This window comes from Monodon monoceros, unplaced genomic scaffold, assembly GCF_005190385.1.
Source record: "Monodon monoceros isolate NGI ecotype Baffin Bay Population unplaced genomic scaffold, NGI_Narwhal_1 Super_Scaffold_20, whole genome shotgun sequence".
Classification (NCBI taxonomy): Eukaryota; Metazoa; Chordata; class Mammalia; order Artiodactyla; family Monodontidae; genus Monodon; species Monodon monoceros.
The window spans coordinates 51,006,366-51,027,192 of NW_021703777.1; the positions used below are offsets into that span (position 1 = coordinate 51,006,366).

Genomic DNA, 20,827 nt, shown 5'->3' on the forward strand with positions numbered 1-20,827 from the left:
ATATACTAGTGTGTGTATTTTAATCCCTAACTCTTAATTTATCCCTCCCTTCCCCCTTTGATAACTATAAATTTATTTTCTATGTCTGTGAGTCTGTTTCTGTTTTGTAGATAAGTTCATCTGTATCATTTTTTTTAGATTGTACATATAAGCAATATATGATACTTGTCTTTGTTTGACTTACTTCACTTAGTATGATCATCTCTAGGTCCATCCATGTTGTTGCAAATGGCATTATTTCATTCTTTTTATGGCTGAGTAATATTCCATTGTGTATATGTACCGCATCTTCTTTATTCATTTATCTGTCAATGGACACAGGTTGCTTCCATTTCTTGGCTATTGTAAATAGTGTTACTATGAACATTGGGGTATGTGTATCTTTTCAAATGAAAGATAAAACTATAATGACTGTTCTTTTTTGGTACCATTTGCATGGAATAACATTTTTCATCCCGTCACTTTCAGTCTGTGTGTCCATATAGCTGAAGTGAGTCTCCTGTAGACAGCATATAGTTAAGTGTTTTTTAAAAAAATAATCATTCTGTGAAGTCATTTGCTGGCTCTAAGAATTAGCTAGACCTGGGAGGAGCAGCTCCGGGATCCCTCCAGGATCAAGGTCCCAAATACCAGAGCATCAAGTACACAGAAAATAAGGAAACATAGTCAATACAAACACATAAAGAGAAAGAACACTATGTGAACAAGAAGATACCCATCTAAATGCCAAGAAGAGAGATCCCAGAGAAAGCAACTCTGGAAACACCTTGATTTCAGACTTCTAGACTTTAGAACTCAGAAAAAAAATTTACTATCTAAACCATACAACCTGTGGTACTTTTTTATGGCAGCCCTAGAAACCTAATCCAATGAGCATTGTAATTTACCACCACTATTAGATTTGGGGACTGATAGTCATGATTTCAATTCAGCTACATCATATAAGGTATTATTTTACAACTTCCATACAGGATTTTGTTTCTTCATCCATGAGTTATGAGTTCAAGGTCTTAACCTAATCTGTTCTGTTTTTGTGTTTTTCAGTTTAGTCAGAAGCACTCATCTCCAACTGAAACTTCCATTAAAATCACAGTGGGCAATTTGAACTCACAAATCTTACTCACTACAAACATTTCAACACATTTCAAATTATAACACATTTCAAACCAAGGTTATTTGAAGAGTCATGATACAACTTTATATAGACTGAATTGTGTCCCTTCCCAAATTTCATATGTTGAAGCCTTAACCAGCTTTGTGACAGTGTTTAGAGACAGGACCTATAAGAATGTAATTAAGGTTAAGTGAGGTCATAAATGTGGAGCCCTAATCCAATGGATTAGTGTCCTTTTAGGAAGAGACTATAGAGCTTGCTCTCTCTCTCTCTTTCTCTCTCTCTCTCTACACCATGCAAGGACACAAGAAAAAAGCAGCTGTCTGCAATCCAGAAAGAGAGCCCTCAGCTCTCACCAAAACCAGAATCAGCCAGCACCTTGATTTTCAATATCCCAGCTTCCAGAACTGTGAAAAAATAAAATTCCTGTTGTTCAAGCCACCTTGTCTGTGGTATTTTGTTATGGCAACCTGAGAAGAATAATACACCACTATATGAAAACATTACAATGTTTTAGCTTCTTCTGTCAAGGAAAGTATCCATATATTAATCAAATATGATAACAACCTCAGATTCTAGCTATATAGTCTCTTTCCTGAGGCCATGACTGTTACCAAATCAGAATCACTGAGTTTCCATGCAGATAAAAATTTCACCTCAGACATTTCAAATTGGGATACTTTAATGAAAAGAGTACTTAACAAATATCTGGACAATGTGAAGGGAACTGAAAGGAATAGTGAGGCACTCAAAGACTAGCAAAAGTAGAAGCCATTAATATCCCATTAGGCTAAACCATAAAGGAAAGCAGTAACGTTCCAAGAAATTAGTGAGAATTGGAACATGGAGGAAGAAACAGATGGCAAAAAATGTAGTAATGGAAGGATAAAGAGATTGCTGAAGACACTGTCCCAATCCAGGAATAGAACAGTGACGAAATACAATTACCCTTCCCCCATTGTCAAAATCCAGCCAGAAGCCACATAGCAGAGGAATTTAGTAGATATAGTGCACAAAGCTGAGCATCCTGAGATCCAAAATTAGAAAATAAAATTGAGGATAATAGATCTGGAGAGATAAATGAAGAATAATTAAAGCATTCCAGGGTCACCATTGAGAGCAGAGACAGAGGAACAGGAGCTATGAAGTGAGAATAAGAAAGAGTGGCTAGTTATTAGGAGCAAAACTGGGGGTTCTGTTGTTAGGGAAGCAGGAGAGGAAGATTCAAGAATAAAGGAATTAACAATTGTGAAATAATTTAAGTATTCTAATTGATACATGGTATAAAACCAAGGAAATTTGTGCCTTCCTTGACGTGAACTTGAACATGAAAAAAAATCAATAACAAGCACACTGCCATACAATAGCTATATCTGAGAAGTAGCTGAGCTGAACTTTGAATCATAGGCTAAACCACAAAATACTTATATAAACTAATTTTTGCAACAGCTCCCTTTAGAGCCATTGAAACAAAAACACTTAAAATATATTTGGATATTTTCTCATAAAACTGATTTAAATTTTAAAAATCATTTCCTTTAGTAAATGCTGTCTGGATGTATTAATTTTCTATTTCAAAGATAGAGTATAAGATTTTTTCACATTTCCTTCAAGTTCTACAGGCACTCAAGTGTTTTAAACTCAAGCTAGGCACTGCTTATGCTCTTCCATATACTGAGAAACACTCTCTTCATCTTACCTACCATCAAATTACAGCTGGCAGCACTTCAGAAACCTTCCAGCACTCCTGGTGAACTCTGTGTCCTTTGCCAGCTCTAGACAGTGACCTCTGCTCCTGTTCTACTGGGAGTGTGTCCAGGATTTATGAACCACTTCATACTCCCCTGTCTCCATGTGAGGGAGGTCCCACTTCTCTTTCTCCATATTCCGCCATCCTCATGTAGTAGTAAGAGAGGCTTGTGTCAATTGCAGTCACCACTCATAGTAAATGAGTAGGGGCTCCACAAAATAGAATTATTTTTGATTTCCAGCTCCAGTGATAAGGACCAACACTTATCAAAGTAAAAAAAATAAGTTCTTTTCATATAATCTTATCTCTTTCCCATCATTTCCCTAAAATGTCAATGTAATCTCATATCTAATTCAGTGATAATCCTCGGGACTTTTGTTAGAAGTTAACACTACCTTTTTAAAACTCTTTCACTAGCGCTTCAATTGTCCGGCTTCCTAAGTGCTGTCAGTCCTGTTTGTTTCCTTGTATATAACTGCTGGTCCTACCCATTAGCTTTTTGGAAAAGCAAACAAAGTGCTTGCACAGGCCACAGAATGACAAATACCACTACAGGCCACAGAATGACAAATACCACTACAACGGAAACTGTGAAGTGGAAATCTTTATATCTTGCTTTGGCGTTACTCATTTGGAATTAATAAAATATCAGAGATGTGACCCTTTCATTATCTCTGACTAATGAGGCAAAGTCTGTGTGGCTGTACAACTGTATGAATAAAGCAGTTTGATTACAAAATATCCCATGTTTAACTTTCTTGATATGTTTTCTGATTTACAGACTTTTTTTGCAATAACTGTAGCTTGTTCGTTTTCACCATTGTAATATCCCATTACATCAATATCCCACAATTATTTACCCAAATTTGTGTGTATAACTGTATTGTAAATCCAAAAAAGATTTCAATACCACATTTTCTTTATCACAACACTGTAGATATAATCAAAATATCCACCTCAAGTTTTCACTTAATTTTACACTTTTCATGTACTTCTATCAAAGTTTCCCTTATAGTTAAGGTGATGTTATTAGTTGCACTCACATAGAATTATTATAGTTTCCCAGTGAACTGAAAATTTTAATATTTTTTTCTCAGTGACTTTTGTTTTTGATAATGCGTTTTTAGTCTAAGTAAATTATTTTCTAATATCAATATAACAATATCTGCATTTTTTAGTCAAGTATATATGTGATATATTTTTCATATATTTACTTTAAATGTGTAAATGTTGTGATGCTTTAGCTGTTGTCTTTTTATCTAAAATATAATAGATTTTTTTTTTCTCGGTACGCGGGCCTCTCACTGTTGTAATCTCCTCCAGATGCGCAGGCTCAGCGGCCATGGCTCACGGGCCCAGCCGCTCCACGGCATGTGGGATCTTCCCAGACCGGGGCACGAACCCGTGTCCCCTGCATCAGCAGGCAGACTCTCAACCACTGCGCCACCAGGGAAGCCCATATAATTAGATATTTTTTAATCTACTGTTTATGAGTATTTTCTAAACACAAAATTTTAATCTGCATTTATTTATTTGGAAACTACTATATTTCATTGTCATTATCTTTTCATGGGTTTTCTGGATTTCAGATTATATTTTCCCATTTTTCTTTTGTTTTCAGAATTGGATGCTTTTTGTTTTGCTGTGCTTTTCTTTTTTTAATTTTTTTCTACTTATTTGGAAGTTACACACTATACTAATATCTAGGTATACCTTTTACCCAGTGCATAACTGAATTTTTATAACCTATGTAAGCTTTACATCTTTTACTTGGAAATTTTTATCCAGTGATATATTCTAGTGAAACTGACATATTTTACTTTTATAATCATTTTATATATTTCTATTTCTCTGATTTTTAAAAATTATTTTTCTTTTTGGCTTTTTATTATGTTCTTATGGACTAGAAGTTTTATTATATCTTTTATTAAAGTATAAATGAATTACAAAATTATATTTGTTTAAGGTGTACAACAAAATGATTCAACATTTTTATGCATTACTAAACGATCATTAGTATAAGTCTAGTTACAACATGTCACCGTACAAAGATTCTACGATATTATTGACTATATTCCCTATGTTGTACATTACATCACTTTGACTTATTTATTTTATAACTGGAAGTTTGTACCTTTTAATCTCCTTCACCTATTTCACTCATTCCCCCAGCCCTCTCCCCTCTGGAAACCACCTGTTTGTTTTCTATATCTATCTATGAGTCTGTTTCTGTTTTCTCACGTTTGTTTGCTTTATTTTTAGATTTCACATATAAGGGAATTAAATGATATTTGTCTTTCTCTGTCTGACTTATTTCACCAAGCATAATACCTTCTAGGTCTATCCATGTTGTCACAAATGGCAAGAATTCTTTCTTTTATATGACTAATATTCCATTGTGTTTATGTATATATACGTAAATGTGTATATATATATATATATATATATACACACACACACATATATATACATGCACACGCATATACCACACTTCCTTATCCAGTCGTCTATTGCTAGGCATTTAAGTTGCTTTCATACTTTGGCTACTAAAAATAATGCTGCAATGAAAATAAGGGTACATATATCTTTCTGAAATAGAGTTTTAATTTTCTTTGGATAAATACCCAGAAGTGGAATTGTTGGATCGTGAGGTAGCTCTACTCTTAATTTTTTGAGTAAACTATATACTATTTTCCATAAAGGCTACACCAATTTACATTCCCAAAAAAAGTGCATGTGGGTCAAATAAATAGTTACACAGAAAGTGGAAATACTCTTGCTATATTATCTAGTTTAAATTCCACTAAAACTTTAAAAATAAGCACTTCTTTAAAGTTGGTGTGTATACCACCTAGCTTGTTTTTATTCCTTAATTATTTAATTCTCTATATTTCTGCATTCTCTCCTAATTACTCACCAACTCTGAACTCTGATATTTATTTTAGCAAAAAAAATTATCCTAATCTTAACCACCTGTCTCTACAATCTCAAATGTACAACTTTTTGTTCTTATTATTGAGAAACTAATATATTTATTAACTTGAAGTTAATGATTATTACTACTATAACTTTATGAAAGCTAAACAAAAATCTTAGACGCAACTATTCAATATACAAATGATTTCCCAGAAGATAAACATGGAGCATGACAGGTCTTTCTTCAAATGATGAGTTTGTTAAATATATCTGACTTGTTATATATGTATCATCTTCCAAATGATGCAAAATCCTCCTTTCATGCCTTGATACAAACCCAACACTTTGAAAATTCATTTCAAAACACATCAACACTCAAGATTCAAATTTGTTCCTATATACCACTGTACAAGTTTGCTAGAGCCAATGCTGCAAAGTAGTATAAGCTGGGTGGCTTAAACAATAAAAATTTATTTTCTCACAATATGTGAAGGCTTGAAGTCTAAAGTCAAGGTGTTAGCAAGGTTGGTTTCCTCTAAGATCTCTCTCCTTGGTTTACATATGGTCATCTTCCTCTGATGGCTTCACATGGTCTTCTAACAAGTCTTCCATATAAGGTGGGCCCTATATGACCTTCTTTTACCTTAATTCCTCTTTCAAAGTCCTATCTCCAAATAAACTCACATTCTGAGGCACTTGGGGTTAGTACTTTTTGGAGGGACACAATATAGCCCATAACAAACACCATTTAAAATTTCAAAATAAATTCTATATTTTGACCAAAACATCAGTGGTAAATTAGAGTATGATTCTTCAAAGTATACCCCTATCATCACTCCAATATTAAGAAAATACAACAGTGAGAGAAAATATTTTACTCAAATAAATATTTTTTTTCAGATTTGAAAAAGCGTGATACTCACATTGATTAAAATAACTCTAAAAATGATTGTAGCATTGAAACAGTACTAAGTATACAAAAAATGTCATATATATACATATGTATGTATATATATTGGGTGGGCCAAAAAGTGCCTTCGGTTTTTTAAGTAAAAATAAAAGACACATTTTTCATTTTCATCAAGCACTTTATTGAACAATGTAGTCAACCTTTTGTTCCACTACCTTCTGCCATTTTTCAGGCAACTTCATAATTCCATCTTCCCAAAACTCTTTATCTTTTTGAGCAAAGAACAGTTCCAGGTGACATTTACAGTCTTCCAGGGAATTGAAATTTTTTCCATTAAGAGAATTTTGTAAAGACCGAAATAAATGGAAATCTGAAGGTGCAATGTCTGGTGAATACAGCAGATGAATCAGAACGTCCCAGCCAAGCTGAAACAGTTTTTGCCTGGTCATCAAACAAACATGCGGTCTTGAGTTATCCTGATGGAAGATTATGCGTTTTCTGTTGACTAATTCTGGACACTTTTCGTTGAGTGCCATTTTCAGTTGGTCTAATTGGGAGCAGTACTTGTTGGAATTAATTGTTTGGCTTTCCAGGAGAAGCTCATAATAGGGGACTCCCTTCCAATCCCACCATACACACAATGTCACCTCCTTTGGGTGAAGACTGGTCTTTGGTGTAGTTGGTGGTGGTTCATTTCTCTTGCTCCATGATCTCTTCTGTTCCACATTTTTGTACAGTATCCACTTTTCATCACCCATCACAATTTGTTTTAAAAAGGGAATGTTTTCATTACATTTCAGTAGAGAATCGTATGAGGAAATATGGTCAAGAAGGTTTTTTCAGCTTAACTTATGAGGAACCCAAACATGAAAGCAATTCATATAACCAAGCTGGTGCAAATTATTTTCAACGCCTGATTTGGATATTGAGTATGTTGGCTATCTCCCTCATGGTATAACGTTGATTTTTCTCAGTTATTGTTTCAATATGATCGGTATCAATTTCAACTGGTCTACCTACCCTGCAGCATTGTCCAGTGAGAAATCTCCAGCACGAAACATCGCAAACCACTTTTGACACATTCGATCAGTCACAGCACCTTCTCCACATGCTACACAAATCTTTTTTCACGTTTCAGTTATGTTTTTACTTTTCTTGAAATAATAAACATAATATGCCAAAAATGTTGCTTCTTTTCTTCCCTTTTCAATATTACAATGGCTACACAAAAATTCACCAATTTTGATGTCTTTTCTTAAATGCACGGTGATATGACAGCTGTCACATGCAATCTAACAAAATTGTTTTGAATGAAGTTAAAGGCAACTAAGTGCTACTGGAGCCATCTTACAGAAAATACTGAACGAATTTTTTGGCCCACCATATATATATATATATATATATATATATATATATATATATATAGTCACCAAGAACTATGGTTCCTGTAAAATACTAATAGCCAGATACTAGTATATAAAATGTGAAGTTCTGACATTGTATATATTTTTAGGAAATAAAACAAAATCCAAAACCATTTTTATTACTGTTGAAAGTCAAACATGCCAAATAACTTAGCTATGGGCACTATCACCAAGTATAGCCAAACTTGTATGAGATGATCACTGGACACAAAGCTGGTGAACTAGGACCTGACACAGGTAAGAAAGTTGTACTGGTTCTAGGACAGGGTAGAAAACATGAAAACACCCTTCTACATAATTCACATTTCTTCCCCAGCCTCACCCTCCCTCCCCCAAAGTTTTCACAAAATGCCAGTGCCCAAAAAGAATCATAATTCTATAACTATAAAGATAAAAGTTTCTCCCAAACTTCCTTGATGTTGGGCTATAGGTGAATTTTAAAGTATGCATCAGCTAAACAAGGCCATCAGTCACCCATCTGGAAGACTGGTGCATAGTTTCCTCCTAGGCTGGTGGTATTAGAAAGTACTCCAGTTTTTGAATGGAGCCAGATTTATATGTTAGCTCTATAAAATATTGAGCAACTGTAGCAGCAAATACAAAATTATGAAACAAAATAATTTTATTTAAAAATTCATTTCTGTTACATTAAAACAATTATTTTCCCTTCACATCTGTTTCCTTTAACCAGACATCAATTTCTTCTATTGCTGAATTATGGTCTATTACACTGCTGCGGAAAAAGGTAAATTCAAATTCTGGAAAGTTTAAGTTTAATCTTAAAAATGTGAATTCAGGAATGTTAAAGTAAAATAAAAGTCTGTTTTAAAAGTATCTCTCACACGTATATATATATTTAAATACTAAAATAGGCTACCTAGGATTTTTATAAAATGGCTCTTGAAAAGATAGCAGAGGCACAAAGAAGCTATATAGTATTTTCCAACTGGGCATAAGTGTCACAAGGGTACCCTACAAAAAGACAGACAATCTCTATCTGATGCAACAGGAAGCACCAGCAACAACAGAAAAAATCAAATACATTATTGGGACCTGAACTGCCTCAACGAAGGAACGCCCTAGCTAGGCCTACGGGCCTGTGGTTCTTCAAAAGCCTGCAGAGTCACATGGGCTTTAGATGCAGTCGGAACGCAAGCCAACTTTCTCCCGGAGGCAGGGTGAATTCAGGCAAGAGGTCCTAGATGGAATGCGAAGCCGAGTGTTTTTCTCAGTGCAGCTCAGATTAGGGCAATGAGTCAGATTTCCACGGCATGGTGGACCTGCCAGAACGGTGTTCGTGAACCTCTGGGAGTGCTGGGGTTTTCAAGCTGTCCCAAGAAAGATTTCAGTGTGTTGCCCTACACTCGGCATACACAGAGTGGCTCCGAAGGGCTACGGGCCTGGATGTTGCTTATCAGGTCCAGGGGGTCTGGGGGTACTCAGGGTTCTGGACGGGAATAGGGTGCCCAGGCAAGGCTCCTAGGTGTCCTGAAACGCGTACTGCCATGAAGATAATGCAAATTTTACTCTATTAGGGGTTATTGTCTTTAAAAAAAAAACTTGAAATATAAGCATTAGAAGCCATCGCTTTGTATAAGGAAAATGAATAAAGTTTATCATCTTACTCCTTCCAAACACCTGATGGCATTCACTTCAGACACCTGAAAGATGAAGAGCAGTGCAACTTTCAATAATTTAATGGACCGGTCTCAGTATGAGAGACTTTACATAGCATTTGTCAACTTGAAAATTAAATTGATAACTGAAATAAAGAAAGCACTTAGAGAAAACATAATTATAAACTAATCATAGAAAAGTTTCTTTCTAGAAAAAACAAGTGTTTCTAGGAACTGCATGAAAGGTTTCCCATCTTTAAATGAGCACAGTCTCCACTAATACCAAGGAAACAGCATGTGTTTTGAGGAGATGACAGCGCCTCTTAATGTAGGGGACATTGATACTTCCACAGCAGATGATATAATTTAGTAACTTAAACATTCATTTACAGGATGATTTCTTAACTTGTTTAATTGAATAGTGACGTCTTGATATGGTTAGACCAGTATTTGGGAAAACAAGGACAATTTAATAAACGTCATGACACTGTAGGACCTCAAATCCTCAAGAAGCAATTTTATCAATAAATCATCACAATTGAGCCCAGGGCTTTAAGTTTAATCAGCAAAATTATTCAGTTTAAAAGAGAAAGGTAATAATCAAAGAATCTGATTTATAAACCAGGCACTTCAAACTGAAATTTAAAAATTTTAGTTTAAAAAAAATTTTGTTAAGTTTTCTGTTTTCAACCAACTGTCTGAACGCTTAAATTCTTTATAAACTATTATGTACGAGAATCTTGGTATTCGTTGGAACTGGCCTGGCCCCTAGGCAGAGAGAGATACGTAACCGAAGTAGCACGTATACTTTAAGGCAGTCTCATTTTTTGGATACTGCCAAATCGAGATGCCAATAACATCATCGCCTGACATCTCTGCAGAGACAATTTGTAAAGATACGGAAATATTACCTTTTTATCATAAAAATATAATCACTATGATGTAGTAGAAATATCTAACTGTATTAGTTGAGTATGAAGTTAGAAAATAAAAGTACAACTATGATGTCACTAACAGTCTTCCTCCCATAATCTGACATAGGCTTAACTCTCCATTAATAAATCTTAACATATTTATAATCTAAAAATGAAATACCCATAGAATGTCTGCTCCTTAGTAGAAGCTGGAAATTGGTTCAATTCCACTTCATTGTTAATCTGAGCCATTATTGCTTTTGGCAAATTATTCTTGCTAAGGACCTACCAAATAAAAATACACTATGTCACCAACATTTTGTCAAGCAAAAATGACACTGAAAGAAAAAAATCGGTATAGGCAAAATAAGGAATAACTTAATTTAAATTTTGATGATTTGAGCTTAAAGCCTATAGGAGTAGGCTTAGCTGTAAATATTCTTCATAGACATGGTTACTGTAATAAAGCTCCCCCACAATTCTGTTCCACTGATTCAGAAAAGAAAATCTAGTTTGTATGTATGTTTCTCTCAGTAACTTTCAAAATCTAAATATATTATAAATAAATCATCTTATGTCAATAACTTACACTGAAAACCACATTTACTACCTTTTAGCAACTTTAGGTACTTTCCAGATGTGAATTTTACTAGTTTTTTCTCTCACTTGGATCTATATTCCAAAGCTATAACTTCACATTTTGCAGATGACTGAAAATAGAGTAAGTACTACACAAAAGTTTCTAATTCTTTTCATCAGTTCCTTAAATCTCAAAGTCCTTTCAGTTACAATATTATAATTTTGAGATTGTTCATTCATCAAATAATAAGAATAATTCTCTCTGTGTGGTATACTAGTACAAATTGCCATTACATTATAAAGTAATGTATTTCTCAGGGGCTACAAAGCTAAAAGAAACTAAAACATGATCCGAGAATCTTCAAAGTAATAGCCACTAAACTAGATAACTGCCTTCTATTTAGATTAATTATGAGAAAAAAATAATAAGAGATAAAATAAAAGACTGAAAGAGTTAATACAGCTTCCAAAGTCTCCCAGGGAATCATTTATACATCAGGAGAGACTGGTTCAGTAGTTAGAAGGTAACAGAGTCACCAATGATAAGTAGATAAGTACATTAGATGTGCTGGCTGGTTCATTCCACTTGGTAAAATAGTTTAACAAAGTGGAAGGGTTTTTTTTGTTTTTAAAACCAAGGGGCATGTGTCATAACATGGAACCAGAATGCAAGTTCTGTAAGCCAGAATGGTTGGTGAAATGTTAAAATATAAGAATGAATGTAGCTATTTAAACATTTTAGTATACTTTGTCTCACTGAAATTGAGAACTTTAAAAACTGGCAACGTAACTAAATATATAACTATGTATTTAAAATAGAAATTAATAAGATTACTTTAAATTCAAAGTAAGAAATACCCATTTAAATATATTTGTGGGTGATAACCTCCAACTGTACCCTTTTCTCAAAAACTTAAAGTTCAAAAAAATGAAAACTAATATTAATGGGTTTTTTTCTGAATTAGTACAATCATTGACATGCTAGATGCTTCCACTGCTAGAATACACCCTTAAAAATGGAAAGAATGACTGCAGGAGCTGTAATATCCAGTATCACAGCAAACATCTTTGCTCATTTCTAAAGTATGGATATCATACCTATTTGATAGCTTTAAAATGAAAAATAAATGCTTTTCCTATATAAAATGCTTGGTTTAAAAAGGCCATTTATCTTGCATCCTAAAATTTAAGCCCTTTAAATATCACAAAGTTACCCTCTTGGGCCTTTAAGAAAGATACCTATCCTAAAGTATTCTAAACTGGAATTTTTTTTTAATGTTTAGTTATACTGGTTATTTCTAATGGATGGGATAATATAACTGACTTTCGTCTCTTTGCAATGTTTTCCATATATTCTGATAAATACATCCAGGCATCCTTCTCTTAAATGAGTTTTAAATAAATCTAAATAACATTATATACAATTATTCCTTGCAGATTAGTTTTTTAAAACAGATCCATAAGCTAAATATCCTTAAATTGTATCATGAAAACTGTAGGGCCTCACTGAAATAGAAAAAAAGAAAAGGCCTTTGTTTGTATCATATGGTAATTACCAGTTAGTTACCTGTATTGATAAGATTTGGAGAGCAGAAAACCAGAAATAGGCATTTTCACGGTAGATTCAAATGTTTCATAAAACTTGGAATCTGTATAATTTGTAATTACCAAAGAAAATCTAAAGTTTCCATTTGGTAAAAAATAGACAGTGATGGTAATCCTATATTTTGAAAACACAGAACACCTCAGAGCTGCCAAAATTGTGTAAGACTCTCTTAATGCAAAATTCTCAGGACAGGTGGTGTGCTAAAACACTTTCAACCAACAAATCTCCAAACGGTTCTGATATATTTATTCTCATTAACCCTATTTCTTTTCCTTCTTTTTTTTTCCTTCCTTTTTCTTTTTTAAAAAAATAACTCTTAGAACTGAGGGCAACAGTGACTCCTGGTCATAATTTTACCATTCTTTATCTTGTCCATATAAGATTTTAAAGTTAACTTTGAGGTTTATCTACTGGTATGCGTAACAGTTACCAAAGAATCTATGTGACCTTAAAAATAAAATTCATGATCTTTCCAGTTGAGAGACAGCAGTACTGCTATTAATAAGTATCACAGTCTGTTGAAAAAAGCATAAATAATGGAAGGCCATCATAACCAGTATATGTTGATTTTCCTGAAGGTACTATGTTTTGGAGCAAAGAGGAAGCAACAGATTCATGAGTGAGAAAAGGAGTTGGAAACCAGTAAAAAACCTGCAGAATATGGAGAGACAGAAAGAACTGTCTAGCCTAAAAAATCTTCAGGGAGTTCACTTTCCCTTTCTTTACATCTGTAAGGGATAAAATAAGTTATAGAATAAGCCAATTAAAAAATGAAACAGTTAAATTACTATAACTTAAAAAAAATTATTAGTAAGGTTTAGCACCCAGACAAAACTGAGATCTTGTGTTTTGAATAAGAAACTGTATTTTCTTTTTCTAATCTAACCAGGTGCTTTCATAATTATTAAACTTCAGGTATATACATAGAAAAAAAGTTACTCAAAAGTTTATTGTTGGGCTTCCCTGGTGGCGCAGTGGTTGAGAGTCTGCCTGCCGATGCAGGGGACACGGGTTTGTGCCCCGGTCCGGTAGGATCCCACTTGCCGCGGAGCGGCTGGGCCCGTGAGCCATAGACGCTGAGCCTGCGCGTCGAGCTCTTCAAATGAAAAATTAAAATGACTTTAGGATTTTCCTCTGGGTTGTAGTCTAATAAACGACAGGCCATTTCTTAGGTAACACCTGTTAGGGTACCAATGAAAAGAAATACACACACACATACTCACACACACATATACACTTAAATATGCATAATTCCAGAAGGTTTATACTTAAGTGTTTTAAAGTAATTATAATAATATAATATATTACATTATATCAATACCAAACCACAGGAGAAAGATCTGAAAACCTCAGTTTTCGTAATTCGTTTCACAATGTTGGTCATTTCTGGATCTGAAACATTCCTTATTCATTAAAGTCCAGAGATATAAATGGATTTATATTGTGGTAATAATTTTGCTCTTCAAAAGTAAAATAAAATAATAAAATTGTCTACCCTGACAGGATTTAAACAGAAATCTGTTTTCAAACCATTTTTCCATACCCAGAAACTAATATTGTCATCACGTGCATCAAGATTAATCTTCTTTATTCAAACCACAAATACTACAAAAATTGCTTGAGAAAAAAATATACCTGTGCTGTTTGGTAGCTTTTCTCTAAATGTATTCTATAACATCACCTCATGGTAGATAAGCTTCAAACTTTAATCACCAACACTTATTTTCCTCATAAAAGTCCCATAGAGCTTCACCTGTATTTTTAATCTGTAATAAATTCTCATTCTAGCTGTTCTTTGCTGCAGCAAATTATGATCTACAGTGAATTCTGCTTTTAAATATAAATCTTGATTGTAGAACTTAGAATGTGAACATGATGCTAGAGATATAGTTTGCTCAATACAGAATAGAATAGGCTACTGTATGCTATATTAGGAATGACCTATCTTAGAGACTTGGTTCAAATTTCAGTTAACAGAATGCTCACTGTTAGGCAAGGGATGTCAACAGGTTGGCAGAATAGGATGTCCCTCACTCATATCCACCCACAGCAACAATAATTTGGCAGTCATCCACAAACAAGAGTGCTTTTGTGGGAGATATGGGATCTAGATGGTGAAAGCCCTATGGAGCCCAAGACTGTGGAGGGCCATGTTGTTTTTTTTTTAAGCATCTTTATTGGAGTATAATTGCTTTACAATGGTGTGTTAGTTTCTGCTTTATAACAACGTGAATCAGTTATACATATACATATGTTCCCGTATCTCTTCCCTCTCGCATCTCCCTCCCTCCCACCCTCCCTATCCCACCCCTCTAGGTGGTCACAAAGCACCGAGCTGACCTCCCTGTGCTATGCGGCTGCTTCCCACTACCTATCTATTTTACGTTTGGTAGTGTATATATGTCCATGCCACTCTCTCACTTTGTCACAGCTTACCCTTCCCCCTCCCCATATCCTCAAGTCCATTCTCTAGTAGGTCTGTGTCTTTATTCCCATCTTGCCCCTAGGTTCTTAATGACCTTTTTTTTTTCTTAGATTCCATATATATGTGTTCGCATACAGTATTTCTTTTTCTCTTTCTGACTTACTTCACTCTGTATGACAGACTTTAGGTCCATCCACCTCATTACAAATAACTCAATTTCATTTCTTTTTATGGCTGAGTAATATTCCATTGTATATATGTGCCACATCTTCTTTATCCATTCATCTGCCGATGGACACTTAGGTTGCTTCCATGTCCTGGCTACTGTAAATAGAGCTGCATTTAAAAAGGTAGGTCTGGTAGGTCTGCACCCTGGTGGTAGGCTGGCCAACTATGATCCTAGTTACAGATCTGGAAACAGCCCCATGTTCCTATGGATTTGGTTAGAGCCCTGATTGGCCTTCATCTTGCTACTAGCATCATTCACCAAAGGACTCTGAGCCACACCTGCCCGTGCCTCAGGTCTGCAGATCTTGGTCCCTACTGCAGATCCTGAAGCAGCCCTATAACCTAGCTTCAGCCCCTCAACTAACCAACCTTAGCTGCAGCTGTGGTCTATATGTACTCCTGCCAGCCCAGGGACCCAGTGGGAGTCATGCCCATCTGTGCCCCTGGAGGCAGGTTCCCTGAACTCAACCTAACTGCAGGTCCTGCAACCCCTTTGATTCAGCTCCAATCCCTCCTAGTCACAGTCATGCCTGCCCAGGGACCTGGCAGGACACACCCTTATTCATGCCCCCAGAGGCAGGCCTTCAGATCTTGGACCTGGCTGTGAACCTTAAAAGCAGCTCTGTGACCCTGTTCCAGCCTCACTCAGTTGTGGTCCAGGGCTAGTCCTGCCTGTCCAAGGACCCACTCAGTGACCCTGTAGGAGTCCTCCCAGGAACCTGGAGAGAGTCACACCTACACAAACACCTGTAACAATTCTGCTATATGCGGACCCAACGGCGAACATGTTAGAGACGATGACAGCGTTAATCATAAAAAAAGAAAAATGATAAATTTAAGCACATTAAAACAAATAGCTTCCACTCATTAAAGACATCATGGAAAGAGTGAATAGACAAGGCACAGAGTGAATGGGGTTTACAATGGATTTTAACATATGCCCCATCACCCAGAAGTAGCTAGCCTAATTGAAAGATGGAATGGCTCACTGATGAGTTACAGCAACACTTGGAAGGCAACACCCTGAAAAGATTTTTTGTTTGTTTTATAGGAGGCAGTGTATGCTTTGATTCAGAGACTATTATATAGTGATATCTCCCCATATCCCGCATACATAGGTGCCAGAATCAAGAAGTGGAAGTGGGATTATACTCTTACACCTGCAGAATTTTTGCTTCTCATTCCATCGACTGACCTCAGTTCTCAATGGGGAACCTTTCTGTCAACAAGTCCAGACTTGTACTGTTCATCACACAAAAGGCCAACAAATTGAAAGGTGACGTGTTGGGGCAAGGACTGAGGAGATGGTGGACTAGTGTCCCAAAGAACCATCTTACTCAAGCTAGAATTCAGGTTTCTTTTATACTGAAAGAGAAGAGGATGTGGCTGGTTGTTGCAAACTTCTTGGTGCTGACCAGACCCAGAGGGAATGTGATAATCCTTTGCTCTTGCACCTGTCCACATAGGTCTAGTCACAATATTCCTATAAACCTCCAAAAAGACAAATATTATTCTCTGTTTTGCAACTTTTTATCTCTATGTGAATGAAAAGCTTTATACCTTTAAATATCAAGCCTGGGAGGCAGAGCCTTGAGAAAGGGCTATTATGTATATTCCAGGCTATAGGCAACATTCTTTTACAAAGGGACACAGCCAGTATGACTAAGCACAGGCAACAGAGCACAAAGGTTAGAGCTAAAGGAATGGGTCCAATATGGAGTCAGGTTTGTTCTTCTTATTTGATTTCCACCAGGGGACTCCATAATGGTTCCACTGAATTGGAAGATGAGACTACCACCTAGTCACTTGGGGCTTTTTTTGCCTCTCAACCAAAAGGCAAAAAAAAAAAGAAAAGTTAATCTATTGTATGGAGTGACTCATTCTGATTATCAAGGGGAAGTTTAGCTGCTGCGACAAAATGGAGATAAATAGGACGATGTCTTGAACTCAGGGGATTCTCTGGAATGCCTCTTTTGCTTCAAAACCAAGTTGCAAATCTTAATGGAACACTAACAGCAACCAAAAAAAGGCAAGTTGGTTAAAGAAGCACACCTTGTAGGAGTGGAGATTTGGATCACCCCTCCAGGTAAAGAACCCAGAGAAGTTTCTGGCTGAAGACAAGGAAGTATGAGATGGGCACTAAAGAAGAAAGCCACAGATATCAACTATGACATAATAACCAATTTACAGAAATGAGGACTAAAGTATCTTTGATATTTTCTCTTTTCTTGTTACATGTATGTGTTATTTGTATATACTAACCATTTTCTTCTCTCTCCTTCCCATTTTATTTCATATATGAGTTGTTAGAGATTAACTCACAATATAATCTTTGAATAACAGAATATTTATGGAGATGATGACTGAATTTAAAGAGTGTTTTTTAAATGTTTATCTTGGAGAAATTATACATATAAAAGTCAATTATTTACTTACATTCAAATGTAAAATTTAAGTGAATAAAAGTCAATGCACAGAATAAATGGAACAGGACTGAAGTAAGAATATTATTATGTGCTGAATAAGTCTAATTTTATAGAACCATTACCTCTAATGATTAATTACCTTGGCCACACATCTCCATGTTGGAATCAGATGGCCCGACATGTAACAAGTTCTCTGATTTTGGACAAGATACATATTACCTATGAAGATATTACTACCTATAAAATATGGATGGCTTAGGGTCGCTATAAGGATAAAATGAGATAATGTACACAACGAACTCAGTTCAGTGAAATTGGTAGACATTTAATAAATGTAAGTCATCCATTCATTCATTTTTCTCATTCAACTTATTTACAATTCACTTACAGTGGAACAGACAGTCTGTTAGGTACTGACACCTCTTTTCATGGAAATTAAAGTCATTTATAGGAGGAGGTGACAGATATTAAACTTCCACTTCAACAATTTTTCCGTAAATTGGTCTCACTTCTCCAAACCTGTTTGTTTCTTTTACAGCATTTATGATCATTTTTCCCTTGGTTTTTGCCTGTGTCCTTTTTCTATCTTCTTTTTTAGACTGTAAACTTAAAAAGGCAGGGATTCTTTCTGAACTGTCTCTCAGTCATCACAATGCACAGCACAGTGTATAACATCTATAAATAATTGTTGTTGAAGATTTTTAAGTAAACAAATTATCATTCTAATACATAATTACATATAAGTACTCTAAAAAGTTGTAACAAGAGACTCTAAAAAAAATAATGAACAGAAGTGACAAATGAGAAGAAAACGGAAGCAAAAGAAGAGGCCAAGTTTTCCACTCCAAAGGAGAAAATGGAAAAACTGTTGCAGAACAAAACTTGGGTTCATTCACCTGATGTGCAGAAAAGCTAATCTACTGACACCCGTTGGTGGTGAAGTGGACTACAGCATTCATTGCAAGGCATCAAACAAGGAGAAGAGACAGCTAATGCTCAAAAGACCTGAACTCCCTAATGACTTTCAGAAAATGGTTTTTTTAAAAAAATATGGCACTTCCCTGGTGGTGCAATGGTTAAGAATCCACCTGCCAATGCAGGGGACACAGGTTTGAGCCCTGGTCTGGGAGGATCCCACATGCCGCGGAGCAGCTAAGCCCATGCACCACAACTACTAAGCCTGTGCTCTACAGCCTGCAAGCCACAAGTACTGAGCCCATGTGCCACAACTACTGAAGCCCATGTGCCTAGAGGCTGTGCTCTGCAACAGGAGAAGCTACTGCAATGAGAAGCCCACACACCGCAATGAAGGGTAGCCCCCACTCGCCACACCTAGAGAAAGGCCACGTGCAGCAACAAAGACTCAATGCAGCCAAAAATAAATAAATTTATTTTTTTAAAAAAGGAAAATAAAAACAGTATGAGGGAAAGGATCGCAGAGTGTGTGATCAACTCATGCACAATTCTCTTATCAGTTGTTGGTGTGGTAGCAGGGTGATGTTTTGGGAATCTCATTCATCAACCTTCTGGTTTCACCTGGTCTGGGGTGGTCTTTGTGCTGGTGGTCAATATGCAGTTAATTTTTTCCACCCGGTGAGGGTTTTAATATTTGCAAAACAACTCAAGGATATGTCTCAGGATATGATCTATAGCCTTGAGGAGGAGCTAAAAGTCCTTGAATTTGTTTTATGTTTAAACTATTATTGTTTTGTCTCACTTGACTGTTTTCCTTTGCTTCTGCATTTTCTTACTTCTCTGACTGAATTTCTTTGGAACTCAAGGAAGGCCTAGGAGGCCAACAGTTTTTCTGCAAACAAGAGGCAGGGGTCATGGGGTTCTCTATCCTGGGGAAAGCCCCCCAAGGTCCTGCTTGGTTTCAGAATCAGTTTTAGACTTTATATCTCCCAAAGGAACTATTACCCAGTCACTGGAAAAGCTAAAGAGAAATGTTTTTAAGGTTCACAAATGTGCTGTGTGCAGTTTCATAATGAAAAATCTCCTGCAGTTCTATGATAACAACCTGTAACACAAATTGAATGATTCTTCTTACCAGTGCCCAAATGTGGCCTCTGTTATATGTCCCAAGTCTCTCTGTTCAGGCAGCTCTTCATAGTGAACAAATTGAAGTAACTTCAGCCAGTGTCCAAACAGAATGGGTGTGGGGACGATAACCCACAAGAGAACAAACCTAGGCACAAGGATAAATCATCTGATGGTGTAGTGTCAGAAAGATAAAGCGAAGTGTGCGCAAAACATTTTGCAGCTGACGCTGCCTTAAATACTCACATGTGGACACATGACATGATCTTTATTAAATCCAAAATAATGAGTTCAACTGAGAAATAGCTACAGTTGTCTGTTAACCTAAAAAATAAAACAGCCAGGAATTTAACCAGCAAAATGGGTTTATCTGGGAACAGCAAATAATTACAATTCCTGACAAGCAGGCTATAGGAAAAGCCATAGGCAAGTCCAATAAACAAAGGAAAGGAATGTCATTTTATAGAGAAAAAGGAAGGAATGTCATTTTATAGAGAAAAATGAAGAAGTTAGGAGGGATTGTTTTGAAGGAAAACCCACTGGACAAAAGTGAGAAATCAGAGCGAAAATGTTCTCACCGGCTTAGTTGCTGGGGTGTTCAATTTTCTGAAGGAGATGCAATGTACATCTTTCCTGTTGAGACCTGTAACTGACAATTCTTAACTGTTGATGACTCTTCTGGTTGGGGTCTGTAATTGAGAGTCCTTCCTGTTATTGACCAATTGGTACTGTGTAAGAGCTCTCCCTTCTGACCTCTGACTCCATTTTAAATGAGGTTGCTCTTTATTAATTTTCACATGCCTATAAGGAAAATCTCTGTCCATGTTGGAATGAAAAAGGCAAGGCATTTTTGTTGCAAAAAAATTGCAGCTTATTCGA

At 35.9% G+C, this 20,827-nt stretch overlaps 1 pseudogene; it reads left to right on the forward strand.

Annotated features, from left to right (window-relative positions):
* The first annotated feature begins 8,308 nt into the window (after window positions 1–8,308).
* Window positions 8,309–20,254, forward strand: LOC114902386 (annotated as a pseudogene).
* Window positions 20,255–20,827: the final 573 nt, after the last annotated feature.